General features: G+C 36.3%; 1 long non-coding RNA gene across 1 annotated transcript; it reads right to left on the bottom strand.

Moving 5' to 3' along the window:
* Positions 1 to 4402: 4402 nt before the first annotated feature.
* Positions 4403 to 9590, bottom strand: LOC132638516 (uncharacterized). The gene is made up of 3 exons (XR_009581779.1): positions 9399 to 9590; positions 8839 to 8903; positions 4403 to 4820 (listed from the first exon to the last, which is right to left on the bottom strand). It is a non-coding gene; the product is annotated as an uncharacterized LOC132638516 (long non-coding RNA).
* Between the last annotated feature and the right edge of the window lie 2784 nt (positions 9591 to 12374).

Here is a 12374-nt window from a genome sequence, read left to right on the forward strand (position 1 = left end):
GCTTCTTCGTCGTAGCTTTGCCCTTCTGGGCAGCTGTAGCTTTTCCTTTCGGCGGCATTCTGCAATCACAACGCACTTTTAGGGGAGGATAAAATCTTAGGCATGGCTCTATCGCACGATCTCATAAGAAGAAAGATGGTCATTCTTCCTAAATGCCCTGTAGCCGCTTGTTTATTAGCGTGGCGTGCAACACACCATAAATAAGACTCTACTAGACACGGCTCGTAGACACTTCCTAGGACGAACTGCTCTGATACCACTTTGGTCACGACCCAGCTAGGGCCGCGACGGGTACCCGGGGCTAACCACCGAGCACCGCTCGCTCTATTACTCACTTTACTCGATTAATGCCCTTTTTTATTTCTTTTAACTCAAAGCATGGAAAGTCATGGTTTATAGGGAAACATAAATACTTTTACATATATATAGATCTTTAGTATATCAAAATAATAAGTACACATATACATGAAAAATGTGAGACCATACTACCCACTCTGCGCATCTACGAGCCTCTACTGACATGTTGCACATATAGACGGAACAAGACTCCGTCGTGCCCAAAATGTATATACACCAAAGGGATAATCATAAGCACCTCCGAACAATGGAGTGCTTTCAGTCCGCTGACAGCTCCTAAGAATCTGGATCAAGCTCGCCTCCCTGTCTACCGGTGGGCATGAACACAGCGTCCAAAGAAAGGGACGTCAGTACGAATATTGTATCGAATATGAGAGGTATAAACAATGAAGAAGGACAACAATAATATAATGAGAGCATCAATATGAACATCTGATTCTGAACGATAATCATGAAAGAAGTGATACAGGCTGTCTTACTCATACTCATCATCAAATCATGTATGCATGACATGCAAGCTGCCCGTCCTTACCGGAACGGTGTGATAATCAATAATATAAGCCCACGTCCAGGCCTCCGGCGTCCGGGGTACCATCTCATGCCGCCCACTAGTGGTGTCTGCCCACGCCCGAAGGTCGTGGTGTATCCGTATAGCTGCCCGCCGTAGCGGTGACTGCCCGGCCAACTAGGCGCTGTGTGATGCAATCATGACATGCTCATTATAAAATACTTATAATAATATTTTTATCAAAATATGCTTATCTTAACATAATACATGCATAAGGCTCAAGATCATACATACTCCATCGGGGTGACGTAAGGTCGTGATCCCTCGATTTCATTATGGAGCAATTATTGACATTCTTCCTCACCTTGAAGGAATTAGTACATAAGGTGAGTGTAAGCAATCCAGGACATCATTGTCAATATGGCATCATCATATCATATCTCTTATCCTATATAGATATATAGGAATATAGACTTTTAGCTTCTCGGGATACATGAACTCATGAAGAGGAAAGAACTTATACCATAGGATTCATGCCATTGGAAAGAAAGGACTAGACTCACATACCTTTGTTGTTTAGCTACGTTATCACTCACTTGTCTTCCTTCGAAGTCACGACGTTACCTTCACGAGAGAATCGTATTAACATTAGTTAACCGACTATAAAAACGCATCGCTATCTCTAAAGAAAATTAAGCGGCATTTCCTTTGTTTCTACTACCTTTTTCCCCGTCCTATTCAAAATCATAAACATTTACAACAACACTCATAATATTGCAAGCAACAATCATCATTCATATACCTTAAGCAAAATCCACCACCTTCCTCCAATTTCTCCACATTTAAGGGTTTTTCGCTTATCATCGTAATTTTGCTTACTTCACACCTATTCCATGGCCTATACGTCATTTATAACGTATTTATAATCATAACATATCAACTTTCATGATTCCATTCAACTATCATTCCATAGTGACACTATTCACTCAGTAATGGTCCATTTTCTATGTCTTACCACAATTCAAGTGTCTTATTCTTCTAATGCTTTAAACAACATGATAAAGTCATGAAACTTACCTTAGATGATGGTTGAACAAGCTTTGAATGGGAATACTCCTCTAGCACTAAAACCCTTCTTTACCTCTTTTGGAATTTCTTGAAGAAGATGACCTCCAACTAGGTTTCATACACTTTGTTGCTTGGATCTGATGTTGATGATCTTAGTTTTCCTTTGATTCACTCGAATTTCTAGGGATGAAGTGTTGAGAGACTTCTAGAGTGTTCTTGAATGGTATGGATGAGTAATGAAATAAAATGAGGCTTGGGTCCCTTTTTAATAACTCAAAATCTGATTTTTAATGAACAATTGTCGGGGTGAACAGTGGTCGTAAACCACAGTTTACGGACCGTATAGTGTCGTCGTATTTAAGCATGTCCAAAACAGAAAGGCTGGCTAGTGATCATGGTAGTTTACGATCGAGGTTTACGGTCCGTAAACCAATTTACGGGCCGTATACCAAGTCGTATTTAACGATTTCCACACTTAACAGAAAGTTGAGATTTTGGAAGGCTGGAGGACGATGGTGATTTACGGTCCGTAAATCCCTTTACGGGCCGTAAATCACTTTACGACCACTGGGCTGGATAAAATTCTACCACTTTCTTATTTCCAAAAATTCATGAATCATCACCCCTTACTTAGTAAAACACCACACACTCATACCCTTCGTTGGTCTACTCCTTGTACATGTACGGGGACTTTTCCGAGGTGTAACAAATCTAAGTGGAGAACAACAAAAGAAGGTCACAGACTGTTTAGGACATCTACCTTCCCTAATGATGATAAAAAGGTGTCGAGAATTAATTGAAATCCTTATCGAGTACTAGAATTGCGAGAGAATGGCCTTTCACTTGGGGATGCAGAAATGACATCGACTGTAACACTTCGTACCTTCAACATAAGGTTTTACTCATTCGATGGGGAAATAATGGAACGAAGATAGGAAGTGTAGAAAGTGCTTTGAAACCTAATAAAGGTATATGAAAAGTCTTTAGACAAATTAGATTGGAAGCTACTCTATGGACTATGTTTTCAAGTGAGTTTGCACAAGGCCTCACTTCAAGCAAGTATAACCCCCTTATTAGTTGGGAATCTGGGAAAACTCCCTAGATGAAAGTTGTAGCGCTTTGAAATACCTTTCCATCCATATAATATCAGCTCAAATGGAGCTCTGTAAAAAAAGGTATGATTGGTGGGACGGTTCGCATTTTCGCCGATGGGGTTTGCGCTCGGAAAAGCTTCTTCGAAATCGTTAGTGCTCTTTCGGACATTGTTTTAAAAGTGTCGCCACCTAATTTTTAGGAAATTAGGAAAACCAGTTTTGAAGGGTATATTCATACACCGTGAAAAAACCTTCTTAATCTAAATTTCTAGGTAAGGGTTCTGGTGATCCCCTAGGGAAGGTGTTAGGCACCCTAGTATTAATGATCTGTGCTATACGGTTGACCTTTGAATTCCAATGTGTGAGTATTTGCATGAACTGTTTACTTAGTATTTATTTCCCACAAAGACTTTCGTGTTGTATATCATTGTTTGAAAAAATTGAATATATCCTCTTTATATATAGGGTACTTATGTTCGGATTTATGATATCCAGGTATAATTAATTCCTTTTACATATAAGGATAGTAGTTCTCTAAAAGAATGAAAAAATTATTTTTTGTTTTATTGGTTTAGATTTTATTCATGCTTTACTCACACATGGACCGGGTTGATCCGCTTGATACGTTTTTAGAATACCCTTACTTAAATTTTGGTAAATTAGGTGTAAATTTGACCGTTTTGACCCTTTTAAGAAAGAACTCTTTATATTATTTTGCGCAGTTAGTTAAAAAGGAAAATGAATTGTTTGTGGCCTAAAAGAAACTCTTATATGTTTTCCTTTAACAGAATATACTTGCTATATATATATAAATTCCGGATTTTAGCTTCAAAGAAAAATTTGGCCTTTTGAAATCCGTTTTGTTTTAGGAAATTTTATTGAAATTCCTTTAAAGCATTAGCCCCAAAAAAACTTTGATCATAGGCTCGTGTTAAAGATAAAAATGGGTCTTGACCAAAAAAATGTTTTTTTAAACTTATTTAAAGAAACTATCTGCGTGGGCCTAGGCCCAAATATTCCTTGTTTGGCCAATTACATTATGGGCCTCAATCTCTTTTATTAGCCTCTGATTTTTTGTAAAACATTAAACGAAATTTACTAGCCCAAGTGGTGACTTTATACAAATCCATATTTTGGAAACCAAATTGGGATGTGTTTCGGCCTAAACTATTCCTGAAAAAACACTCAGTTTTAAGGGAAAAAAAGACTCAGGTGGGTTTTTGGCCCCCAAAAACGTTGTGTTTTCATTATAACTCATGACCAGAAAAGAAACGTATTTTTGACAGTTTTGAAAAACTGAAAGGAATTTTTTTTGTCTAATCTTCCTAATTTTATACCACACGATTATATCGTCTTATCAAACACACCTTTATTGGTTCCTCGTTTATTAAGAAAAAGTAGTTTGTTTTTCCATTTTTTACCTCCAAAAATCAGTATGCATTTTCAAAGTTTTGAGAAAGAGTTTAGGGTGCAAAAGTCAGTCTAAACGACACATGCACCGTTTACCTAAGATACCTAATTCATAATAAAGGTTCCAATAATATTTGTGGGTTTTACAAGTAATAAACACAATACATATAAGCCAAAACATAACAAAAATATGATGCAGTAAAATGAAATGAGGTATACCAAACCCCAACCATTTTCACCCATGGTTGGGCCTTCATATTATTTTTACCCATGATTGGGCCTTCAATATATTAGCTTCCCTTTCTTCCTTTTTGGACTCGAAGACATTTGAAATAATTTTCCCTATTTGGGCTTTTAGCCTAATAGGGTGGCTGGACTTCAGTCTAAGTAGCCATGCAGTAGAGAGGGGGGAAAAACAAAAGACCCCGATTAGTTTATATTACTGTTCCTATCATACATATGATATATGCGTATAGTATACATAACACACTACTATTTATAAATCCTATTCTATACATAAACATACACACATATAAAAAACATAGCCAATTTATTCACAAGCTCATGTGAGGGGGATATGTGTATTCCATGTCCTCAAACTCAATATCCCAAACTAGGTGATGAAAGGTCCAGTCATCACCCCCTTTATTCCTGATGCTGCATATGTTCCAAGAGGTTTCATGAACCTCTGGCATGGTTGGTCACCAGGGAAAGGTTCAAACTAGACCCCCTTTCCTAAACTGCCTCTCAACCAACAACCAGATCCACATAAACACACACATAGCTCTGAATAAGTAGGATAGGTCTAATACACATGTGTATGGAACAATCATCAGCCAACAAAAATAGATGAGACAAGTAGAGGAAAGACAAAATGACTTGTGCACAAAGATGAGAAGCAATCTGTATGGACACAGTGTGGCTTAGACCAAACTTAAACCAACTAATCACAACAGTGGCAGTCACATGGAAATAATGCAATTCTGGACAATATTGAATTAGCCAAATGTGATAAAGTATAGAGACACGCAAGGATAAGGGAAACCCATCCTCTAGATATAGTATAATCACAGCAGGTTTAGTATGCATAAAGAATATCTTTAACTATCTAAGTATAACTCTCAAATGGACAATTCAAGTGAATACTCTTGTCATTTTCAGGACATTATATTCCAAAGTCTAAATGATTTCTCTAGTGAAGACAAAAAAAATAAACAGGAGGATCCAAACTATAATCTTAACAGATATAGCATAACAAAACCAAGAAGGTGCAAATGGTGTGATACTATGTTATTTTTTACAGAACCCAATTCAAGACATAAGCAGTAATGAAAACCAAGCTAGGATCATCTATAGAACCAATTGCCAAGAGACCTTTAAGTTATCATGTTCCCATATAGGATATATAAATCACAGACAACAGTTACACCTCTATACATGATTTAAGCAAGTAGGAAGTCCAAGTATCAAAGATGCACAGAGATCTCACATTCTTTTTTTCTAGGTGTAGAGTTTACAATTTTCCTAACCTTTACTCTTGATTCTATCTCATTTGTATAAAATTTTAAATTAACTTTTAAGGGATGCACTTACTTTTAGCTATAACCTTATTCTTAATCTTCATTTTTTCTATAAAATTGAATAAGTGTCACATATCTTTGACTAACTTTATATGTTGCACAGGAGGAAAACAACGTCTTTCAAACATAACTAGAATAGTTTCAACTTCATCTGTTACTGGGATTTAGATTAATGGACTCACAACTCAGTTCAAAGAAGAAGATGGAAAGGAAGCATGACTTATTGTTCAAAGGGTCACAGAGAAAAAGGTCAAATATACCCCCATCAGCCTACACTACTATCTTGAATAAATGCAGACCATAAACCTTCTTACCTTTTTAAAAGAGGCACTATTAGGACTTTAGGATGCAAGGGGGGACAGATCACCTTTCAAAATACAGGTTGGAACCACATCAATGCACACAGAATCTACATAAGGTCTAAATCCTGATTCTAACTTAACCAATTGTTAAAGAGTTTGTCATATATTATCATGTCATTTTCACAAGGAATGGACTTTTCTACTTTATTTACCAAAACAATCAGTGTACTCTTTTGAAAACAGCTTTTTCCTTTCCAGTTTTATCACAATTTCCATGTCATCATACATCCTCCAACTGACCCAAACATTTTATTAAGACACATCAGGATAAATACAACAAAATCAGGCTAATCAGTTCTAGTGGTCCATTAATAAGTGTATAAGAAATTCCATCTTTTAGGACTCAATAACCTTAACAGAAGGACAAGATGAAACCAAAGTGCAAAGGTGAGAGGTTATACCCCTATAGACTTGAGAGGGATGCCATGACAATCTTTTATTTTGGGAGAAAAGATACTATGGGTCAAGCAATACTTGACCCTTTCTCAATCCTCTCCTCAGATGTCTTTAAAAGACCTTCCCTACCTAACCAAGTGGTTTTCAACATCCACCCCTACACATATGATCTTTTATTACTCTTTTTCAAATAGCAAATGAGACTGGGCAGTTTGCAGATTAGAGACAAATATCTTTTTCTGAAGTTCTCAAATACTTTTTCTTTTTCTTCTATCTTTCCATACTCTTCTTTTACTTAGATTAGCATCATGAGGCTTTTTCTTTCTATCTGTGCCTATCTTTAATCCTAGGCAGTTTGGAAACAAAGGATTATTATTACTACATCAATTACTTATACACATAGGAGAACAAAGAAAGCATTCATGTCTCAAGGTAAAGACTTAATTTCCAAATTGTTCAAGACTTGGGCAAATCAAAAGCAGACTGTTTCCTTTCATTCTTCTTTCAGTACTTAAACTCATAAAATTGGAACACTCATGATCCCTTACCAAATAAAAAAACCCATACATGGATGAAAACAACACAGATGCAAGAGAATTAACATATCAGTCCATTTTTTATAATAAATTTACTTCACCCTTTAAGTAAGATACTGATAGGGCAGGGCCAACAAAAGAAATCACAAATAAGAGAACAGACCTCTCTCTTATACACCATTTCATTCTTTCTTTCACACTTTTCAATTTCAACATGATGGTGATTAAACTACAGGTTGACAGTCAATCTATTATCCAGTTGTTAGCTAGATTAATTCTAATCAGTCTTTAATGAGGGCTTAATCCTACAGTTCCTACAATTAATCACCTTTTTTCTATTTTTTTTTACTTTTCCCCTTTTATCAAACTCTGCACATTTAGGAGTAGACCATTTCCAAGTGAGGGACTTGTAACATAAGCCAACATATCAAGTTATGAAAACCATGTGCATAAGAAACAAATTTGATCAAGAAACCCAGCCTTAAGCAAAACAAAAAGGGAAACAGAGTTCACATTCAAGTGCCATGATCATAATGGTTCTAGGATTTGCTATGAGTCATGGATAATTAACATACAAATTTGCTATGAGTCATGGACAATTAACATACACTTGTCACAAATCAAAGGTGATTATACATAATTTAGCCTACATTAGATGATGACTCAACCACACATACAACCAGAACAACCTATCAAATTGTAAGCTTAAGGTATGAACCAGATACTCCTTCTGTTTTAGTGTTGATTAACAAACAAAACAGAGCATTCACTTTTCTTGTTTTACTCTATTCTAGGTGAGCAAGATCATTTAAGAGGAAATGAAAAAAGCAATAAGGCATCCTATTGTATTCAGAGATTCAGCAAACAGGTTCACATTTTTATCTAAGTGTTCCTTTATTTACTTATTTTGAAAAAGAAAGAGAAACATATCAGGGATTGTGTCCAAAACAACTTGTCAAGTTAAAATAGCCTAGTTAAGATTTTGACAAAAGACATCACTTCACAATAGGGGCCATTCATGACTGATTAGCAAAATAGGGGACTTAGCTATAATCACAAGCACACACTACCAGCAAATCACCCACATTTCATTTGTACTAACACATAGACTGTCTCATCTTCCTCCCTTTTTTAAATTAAGTTGAACTTCTTATATTGACTCTACTTAGGATCATGATCAGTAAACTAGCAAAAACATTCAAGAAAAGACAAGGGAAAGGGATTTTTTTAAAAAAGCACTTCACACACACACACATCTTATAGTGAACACAAAACCTCAAGACCACATGAACAGACAAGACCAATAAGTAGTTCAACAACCTACTTCTTAAATGAACTTCAAAATAACACTTTCCTCAATTCGTATTATGTTTGTTATTAAATAAAGCACATATTAAGTATAGAACACAAATAAGGCATATTTAGCATCATGAGACATATAAACATAACTAACCTACAAAACATATTCAAACTAGGGAGAATACTAAATACTAAATACAAAATGAAAAGAATTAAATTAAGGTTTACCTTTTAAGTGCGCAGCAAAGAAAAGAATGGATTTGGGAGCCTCTGTGCTTCCAAATCTCAGCAACCTAGCCACACACACGAAAAATAAATAAAGTGTCGACCAAATATTTTAACAAAAAAAAAACCAACTATTTAGTCTAGGTTTTCAAAATTCTTTTTACTAAGAAGTTTTTTCTGAAAAATCTAAGTTTTTCAACTTGCTTTTATTCCCCTCAAATGTCTCTATATATATTTTCAGACTTTCCACTTTCAAAGAAAACTTGTTCTTGTGTGAAGGTTGGGGTTCTAAAACTAGAAACCCAAAGTTCAACCGAATCCAAACAACAGTCGATGTGGGAAAAAACCCCCTTTCTCACAATCCAAACAGAATTGCCAACAAATCGATGACCCAGATCTAAGGTAAGCCAACATACGGTCAGATCTGACCCTCTTTTGGGTCAATCTGACCCAACAAACGTACACCAATAACAAAATACAAGAAAAAATAAACATTAAAGTAAAAGATAATGGAGATTTTGACTAAAAATTTGAAAAAACAGAGTAAAGTAAAGATTCATTACCACATTTGGACAAAAGCATTTGTGGAACCAAGCGTATATGCGATATTTCATCACAAATGGCATACATATGCTATGCATATCAGCACACTCCTATAAAAATGCCATTTTTGGCATGAGAGAGGCCAGAAATACATGGCAACTACCTAAGGTTTTACACGAGAAGGGAAAAAGGAGAGAAAGAGAGAAGCGAGGTGGGGGGTAGGGTGGGGTGAGGGGGGAATAAGAAAAGTGAAAATGAGGGTTTGTGGGGGTGGGGGGGGGGGGGGGGGTTATACGACTGATTAATTAAAAGGATAGGGCTGGGTCACAGCCTGGCTTGGGCTAGACTAGGTCCAAATCCGAATTTAAATTAAAAGGGCCTTAATTTTTTCATGTATACACCGAGTGTATACATATATATTTCATATATATGTGTATACTTTGGTGTATACATTGGGTATATCTAATGCCCAAAACAAATAATTAGAAATTAAAATTGGAGGAAATTTTAATTACGGGCAAAATTAGGCCGTAGTTATTTTAAAATAATTTTAAAAAGTCGATAAAATTGTCAATGGGCTTAAAATGTACTTCATTGATTATCCTAGCATAATTATTTTAATTATGCCCTTTTTAATCAATCTTGGAAATTAAATTTAAACATATTATCACATGTTAACAAGCTGATTGTGCAAAAACAACTCTAATTTCTTTAAATCATGGACTGAATAAATTAATTATGGCCAAGGCAAAAACAAAGAAAAGAAATATATCTATATAAAAGGCTCAATTTTCCATCACTTAATTAATTAATTAGCCTAATTAAAACATTTAAGGGCAATTATGCCTATTTTATAAAAATTAGGAGTTATAATGGTTAATTACTTAAATTATTTAAATTATTCAGATTTTCAAAGATAAAATAAAAAGGAAAGGAGTATTTGCAAAATAATTTTAAATAATTAAGTTTAACAAAATATCATGAAAATGCTCAGTAATCTCTAAATAAAATTTATGATGCATGAAAATCCTTTTTTGTTAATTTAAGGGAAAGAAATATTGAACTGGACAATTTATAAAAATCACTAAACGCTTTTAAAAATGCTCAGCTCATTTATTTATTATCCGGGGATTCTGAATGATTGAAATAAATTATGGGACATAAAAAATTAGGTGTCAACAACTTCCCCTTTAGTGTTTAGGGATGGCGGGGCCATCCTTGAGCAACAAAATTTGACTAACCCTAATTTTTGACTGACCTGGCTCATTCCACCCTTTGTCTCCATGCAATTTTCACATATGTGGCCGGACCCTGGTATCTGGGTTTGCTACATATCTCATGTCATATGAGAATTCAAGCTGTGTGTAGTTCGACTCAACTAAAGACTTTCTGGTAATCTGGAAGAAACTATTCGGGGATCCCAATACGGTGATTAGGTTTCCCCGGAAGATTGTTAGAATGTGACCGACTCTCAGGCTTGAGTTTGCCTATATATCCCTGGTTCCTGGGAATCAGGTCACATGTAGTTCAACTTGATGGAGAAGAGCATGTTCCTTATGCGAGAGTACCTTCAGATTTCTTGGTGTGTATTAGACGGGTCGCGATTTTTAGTGGAAAAACTAAAATAAGACAAGTTGTGGCTGAGTCTGAGATTGGATGGCTTCCAAATCCTGGCCGGAGAGCTTGACTCTCATAGGCACCCTATCTTGATTGGCTGTGTAAGAAAAAGTTCCACCTTTGCTCCGCAATTTATCTGGATTTGATTCAGCAACCAGCTCCTTTTTGGGCGGCTGTGTGCTCCTCTCCTGATATTGACGGTATGTAGATATTTTTGAGGAAATTTAGAAAGATGGACCTCTCGGCTTGTTTGAATGAATGGTCCTCTTGGCTGTTTGAACGAATAACCCTCTTGGCTGTTTGAACGAATAACCCTCTTGGCTTGTTTGTATGAATGACCCTCTTGGCTTGTTTGTATGAATGGCCGTCTTGGTTGTTTGTTTGAATGGCCCTCTTGGCTTGTTTGTATGAATGGAACTTTTGGCTATTTGTATGAATGGCCCTCTTAGCTTGTTTATATGAATTTCCCTCTTGGCTGTTTTTATGAATGGCCCTCTTGGCGAAAAATAAATGAATGGCCCTCTTGGCAAAATAAATTAATGGCCCTCTTGGTATGGAGGTGACAATTATGGCTCTTGTGGCCGGATGATCTTTCTTTCGTCCATTGTATTGGTTGTTGGCCCTTGTGCCCGGATATGCCCTTTCGTCCTTTTCATGACTCTTTTGGTCGTATACATATTTATGCTCACCTATGGTGACCCTCTTGGTCAGATGCATACTTGATGCTCACTCTTTGGTGACCCCTTTTGGTCAGCTATGAGTAAGCTGGCTGGTGGTGTATCTGCTGTCCTGTAAGAAAAACCTGCGTCCACAGAAAAATTGAGTTTCCTAAGAAGCCGATTAGCATTGTTGTATTCCTGCTTGGTGTTTCCCCTTGATGCTCCTTTGAACCCTCTTGGGCTCGGTATTTCGAGAGATGTTTCTGGAACGTAATTATGCTATATATTTGGTTTTGAAAATCAAGAGTAATAATTTATAAAATGCACATTATTTTTTCTTAAAAGGTAAATGTTTGTTTCGTTTTTATGTGTCATGACGTGTGTTTTCTTCGGACGAGGTCTTCCAGTCCTTCTCGAAGGGATGATTGCTGAACTTTATACTAATAGAATTTTTGAGGTGTGTCTCAAAAATTTTGCCCCGATTTTAGGGCTTGCTTCCGATGACCCTTGTGCTGTCTTTCTAAGCGGGAATTTTTGAGGTCCCCTCAAAAATTCTACCCAGTGTACGGGTTTACTTTGTGCCTTTCTTAGACCTCAAAAATTCTGCCCCAGTGTAGGATTGACACTGTCTAGTTCTTGTACTGAACCTTGCAAGCTTGATCTTGTTGACTTTTCCTGCCTTACTGCCTCTGAGGTTTCCTAGGGGTTTCTTGGTTTTTC

Source organism: Lycium barbarum, chromosome 4 (assembly GCF_019175385.1).
Source record: "Lycium barbarum isolate Lr01 chromosome 4, ASM1917538v2, whole genome shotgun sequence".
Taxonomy (NCBI): Eukaryota; Viridiplantae; Streptophyta; class Magnoliopsida; order Solanales; family Solanaceae; genus Lycium; species Lycium barbarum.